Source organism: Prunus persica, chromosome G1 (assembly GCF_000346465.2).
Source record: "Prunus persica cultivar Lovell chromosome G1, Prunus_persica_NCBIv2, whole genome shotgun sequence".
In the NCBI taxonomy this organism is placed as follows: Eukaryota; Viridiplantae; Streptophyta; class Magnoliopsida; order Rosales; family Rosaceae; genus Prunus; species Prunus persica.
The window spans coordinates 44,606,225-44,612,224 of NC_034009.1; positions in this window are offsets into that span (position 1 = coordinate 44,606,225).

A 6,000-nucleotide genomic window follows, 5' to 3' on the forward strand; every position below is an offset into this window, starting at 1 on the left:
GAATCAATAGTAAATACCACTTTGGTTGGCCAATTGGTTGACCTGAACTTAGCATATGCAGCATTTAGTCATTGACCAATTGGTTGACCTGAACTTAGCATACTTGCTTTCCCATCAACTTCCCATAATGCGATTATATGTAATCGAAAGTCTAACGTAATTCAAATACCTGCCCTAATTTCAAACAGTTTGCAATTCTCATTAAGTGGGCGATAGCTTAAAACAATTGGTAAGGAATAATATTGTCATGTGCACAATCTCTACACTTTTTTAAAAAAAAAAGTGTCTAAAACACTATTAAAGAAACATCAATTGACATGAGTATCAATTAGTATTCACAAATAAAGTTTACATTGACACTTTCCGAGTTCGTAGTAGGAAGGAAAAATGGGCAAGGGATTACAATGGCCAACCCTAATGAGAAAGGAGAAATATTGAAACAAGGAAGCAAACAAGTTCAACGTTTGTGTTTCACAAAATTAAACAAGATTGTGTTGTAAAGAAGAATGGGTGAAGCCCACATGCTCTAACATTCAAACCATACACCCACCAAATCAAACCACACACCTACCAAACCAAACCACACACCTACCAAACCAAATCACACACCCACCAAACCAAGCCATTTGCTTTGCCTATAAATAGGCATTATATTTGCTTGTAATGAGGAGATGAAATGAGAGAAGAGGAAGAGAAGGAAGAAAGAGGGTGAGTGAGTTGAGAGGAAAGAGAGCAAGAGAGAAATTCTCCAAGAGAGAAAATTGAGTGAGCCATACATATTGTAAACACTAAAGTTGTAGCCCTATTATTTTACATAGTGGAAAAGTTACTACTGCTGCTCTCCGGGGACGTAGGCATAGCCGAACCTCGTTAAATACTGTGTCTCATCTACTTTACGTGCAGCTCAATATTCGCACATATCCCAGTTATTTTACAATAGATTGCACTTTTTTGGGTAAGTTTTCCACACCAATATGTACACACTACATACGTTGTTTTTGCCAACCAACTAAACTCTATGCATCCCCAAATGCCAAATTCAACTCTTGTTCCTGTTGGCGTGACTTGTGGATATTGACTTACTTTCCTTACACACTAAGAATTCCTATTATAATTGTAATTGATTTACTTTAATTCCTGATTTCCTACTGCAAATAGATTTAGGAATTTATTATTTACTTGCCCATTCAGGTTTCGTTGTATTATAAATATGACCTCCTACAAGGAGAAGAATACACAGAAAATTCCCACAAACAAATATTCTCTCATAGTTTTCATATTTTAGCATGGTATCAGAGCGGCGATCTTGGAATTGCTGACTCTAGTTTCAAACCACCGCCGCTGCTATGGGGGTTGATGATTTTTTCAACCCTCATGGAGGTAGCACCACCGACTCCTTCTCTCATTCTCCACCAACCATCATTGAGTTGAGTGCCCAGATGGCTCCACTCCTACAGATGCAGACTTTGACCCTGAACCCGATCCAGAATCCGGATCCTTTTTTGACGACCCCGACCTCGACCCTGACTATGACGACGACGACCCCGACCCCGACCCCGACTATGACGACGACGACCCCGACCCCGACCCCGACCCCGACTCCGAAGACGACCCCGACCCCCACTCCGATGATGACCCCAAACCCGAATTTGTCTCTGATTCAGACCCTGATCCCAATTTCGACTCCGACTCCGGCCCCGACTCAGGCTCAGATTCCGATCCCAATTCCTACTCAACTTGTATCCTATGCATCTTCCGCTGCACAAATTATGACTTCTAGACTAACGACCCCGACACGTGGACTAGATTGCGCATATTGTGGTGATCCACGACACACTTGTGAGACTTGTTTTAAATCGCCTGGCTACCCCAATTGGTGGGCTACTCTTATAGATCGAGGACAATGCAATATGACCAGTAATGGTACTGGTTATGGATTCCATACTTCCGATAAGATTAATTCCAGGAGCTGGATAATTGATTCCGGTGCGACTGATCATATGACGTTTGATCCTGATGATTTTCTGAATACTACACAACCTCGACGAACCTGTATTGCAAATGCCAATGGTGTTACTTATCCTGTGACAGGGGCTGGCACTGTTGCACTCTCATCCTCTCTCACACTGTCTAATACTTTACTTGTTCCATCTTTATCCACTAAATTATTGTCAGTTAGTCAGCTTACTGAACAATTGAATTGTTGTGTACTCATTTACCCGAGTTTTTGTTTGCTTCAGGATATTCACACTAAGGAGATTCTTGGTCATGGTACTAAGAGAGGGGGGCTATATTATGTCGATGACTTCAGTCCCGGCATGGCTAACAGCGTGACAGATCCCTTTGATAGCAAACAAAAGCAAATCTGGTTGTGGCACCGTCGATTGGGACATCCTTCTTTTAGTTATATGAAGCATCTTATACCAGATTTATTCTCAGGTTTCAAAGACTCTGACTTCACATGTGATACTTGTATTTTGGCCAAGAGTCACCGTGTGCCCTACCCGTTGAGTACGAACAAGTGTACTACTCCATTTACGTTAATTCACTCTGATGTCTGGGGACCTTCTCCTATCACTGCTCCTTCTGGTGTTCGATGGTTTGTCACATTCATCGATGATTGTACACGGATGACATGGCTTTATTTGCTGAAGAATAAAAACGAAGTGTTTTCCTGTTTTCAGTCCTTCCACAAACAGATGAAAACTCAGTTTAATGCTCAAATCCAGATTCTTCGCTCCGACAATGGTGGAGAATTTGTCAATCATGACTTTCAGACTTACTTCCAACAACATGGAATTATCCATGAGACGACTTGTCCTCAGACACCACAACAAAATGGTGTTGCTGAACGAAAGAATCGACATCTTCTTGAAACTGCCCGAGCACTTCTGATTGGCGCTCATGTTCCTCGCCATCACTGGGATGATGCTATTGTCACCGCAGTTCATCTGATCAACCGCATGCCTTCTAGTGTACTGACCTTTAAAACTCCCTTACAGGTGCTTGCACAACACAGACCTCTGCCTTCTGTTTTGGTACTCACACCCCGAATCTTTGGATGTGTGGCTTTCGTTCATCTCCACAAAAATCAACGTAGCAAACTTGATCCATGTGCGCTTCGTTGTGTTTTTGTGGGTTATGCCACTCATCAGAAAGGCTACCGTTGTTATCACCCTCCTACCCAACGAACCTATGTCACTTTGGATGTGACCTTTCTGGAATCTGAGCTGTTCTTCCATGACCCATCATCCAATTCTACACTTCAGGGGGAGATACGAAGTGAAGAGCAGAATTGGAGCAACTTGGAAAATCAAGAAATTCTCCTTTGTACAGAAATGATTGATCATTCCGAGTCTGGAGCACGAGATTACTCTCTGTCGAAAAGCGACCAATCACCCATTTATAGCGATCAATTGCCTGACCCACCTGATCCACGCGAAGATATTTCTGATCCGAGTCTCACACTTACAGACAATACAGAACAACAAGATGAAGACCCCCCCTCTAACTCAACAGTACCAACAGACCAATCTCTTGAGAATATCCTTGAGGTAACTACTCCTACTAGACTTGTGCATTTAGATGATAAAACTATTGGATATCAATTACCTTTCAGGCAAAATCGTGGGAAGCCACCAAACCGTTATTCACCTGATATTGGCAAGACATCCAAGTATCCAATTGCAAATCATGTATCCACTGAGAAGCTGTCTGAACCACTTAAGGCTTTTGTGCATCAGTTGTCTGCTATCCATATTCCAACCAAGGTCTCTGAAGCATTGAAAGATCCTAAGTGGGTCCAAGCTATAAAAGAGGAGATGAAAGCCCTTGAGAAAAATCAGACTTGGACATTGGAGATTATACCCCGAGAAAAAAAGACTATCGGATGTAGATGGGTGTTTACTATAAAACACAATGCAGATGGATCTATCGAGCGATACAAGTCAAGACTTGTGGCAAAAGGGTACACACAGACCTATGGTATAGACTATGAAGAAACCTTTGCTCCCGTTGCAAAGTTAAACACCGTCAGAGTCTTATTGTCCCTTGCAGCTAATTTAGATTGGCCACTACACCAGTTTGATGTAAAGAATGCTTTTCTACATGGCGAACTCACGGAGGAGGTGTACATGGACATTCCTCCTGGATATAATACTACTCAGACTGGAACAGTTTGCAGGTTACGAAAAGCATTATATGGATTGAAACAGTCACCACGTGCATGGTTTGGACGGTTCACCATGGCAATGAAGAATAATGGTTTCAAACAGTGCAACTCAGATCATACTTTGTTCTTGAAACATCGAAAAGGGAAGGTAACAGCATTAATAATTTATGTTGATGATATGATTATTACTGGGAATGATAAACAGGAAATATCACAGCTACAAGACTATCTGGCTACGGAGTTTGAGATGAAGGATCTAGGTGGACTCAAGTATTTCTTGGGAATTGAGGTGGCTCGATCGCAGCAAGGCATATTTCTCTCTCAAAGGAAATATGTCTTAGACTTGTTGACAGACACAGGAATGCTAGATTGTAAACCTGCGGATACTCCTATTATTCAGAATCATCATCTTGGAGAATATCCGGATCAAGTTCCAACTAACAAAGAAAGATACCAAAGGTTAGTGGGAAGATTGATCTATTTGTCACATACTCGACCAGACATTGCTTATGCGGTGAGCTTTGTCAGTCAATTTATGCACTCTCCAAGTGAAGACCATATGAATGCAGTTCTTCGGATACTTAGATATTTGAAGTCTGCACCTGGAAAAGGACTTATGTTCTCAAAGCATGGTCATCTAAATATTGATGGTTATTCAGATGCAGATTGGGCAGGTAATGTAACAGATAGAAAATTCACATCGGGTTACTTCACATTCGTGGGAGGTAATTTGGTGACATGGAGAAGCAAGAAACAGAATGTAGTAGCTTTATCCAGTGCAGAAGCCGAGTTCAGAGGCATGACTAAAGGGATTTGTGAACTTCTTTGGTTAAGAAAGTTGCTTACTGAACTTGGGTATAAACCTACATCCACAATGAATCTCTTTTGTGATAACAAGGCTGCTATAGCCATTGCACAGAATCCGGTTCAGCATGATCGTACTAAACATGTTGAGGTGGATCGACACTTCATCAAACAAAAGCTTGAGGCTAAAGTGTTTCAGTTTCCTTTTGTGAAATCCGAGGATCAATTGGCGGATATTTTGACAAAGGCGATTTCCAGTAAAGCATTCCACAATTCACTAGATCAGTTGGGCATTGGCGACATCTATGCACCAACGTGAGGGGGAGTGTTGGCGTGACTTGTGGATATTGACTTACTTTCCTTACACACTAAGAATTCCTATTATAATTGTAATTGATTTACTTTAATTCCTGATTTCCTACTGCAAATAGATTTAGGAATTTATTATTTACTTGCCCATTCAGGTTTCGTTGTATTATAAATATGACCTCCTACAAGGAGAAGAATACACAGAAAATTCCCACAAACAAATATTCTCTCATAGTTTTCATATTTTAGCAGTTCCATGGGTCCCTAGTCAAAACTGTCCTGCTTCTTCTTCCTAAGTGCCAACTATTTCAATCAATGCAAGATTCAAATTCCCACAAGTGGCATCGATGGACTTTTTACCGACAGCCAGAAAACGTTGACACAACCAACTCTAAAAAGGTGTTTTTTGTCTACTTGTAGAAATTATTGAGATCGACTTGTTCAAGGAGAGTTCTTAAGATCAAGGCGTTTCCCGCATGTTTAACCAGATAATGTAGGCATTTAATGTGACAAGGGAGGCATAGAATTGATCAAACAAAATATATAAGAATTTAATTATGTCCATTCAACATTTTCTTCTTCACCTGCCAAAAAATAAAACATGTTTCAACTCCTTTAACCTTACCTAATAAATGTTACGGGATTCACAATTAAGGGAGTTGAAAATAAAAAGTTGACAAAATTATAGGTATGGTTAAGACTAGGCTTAATGATTG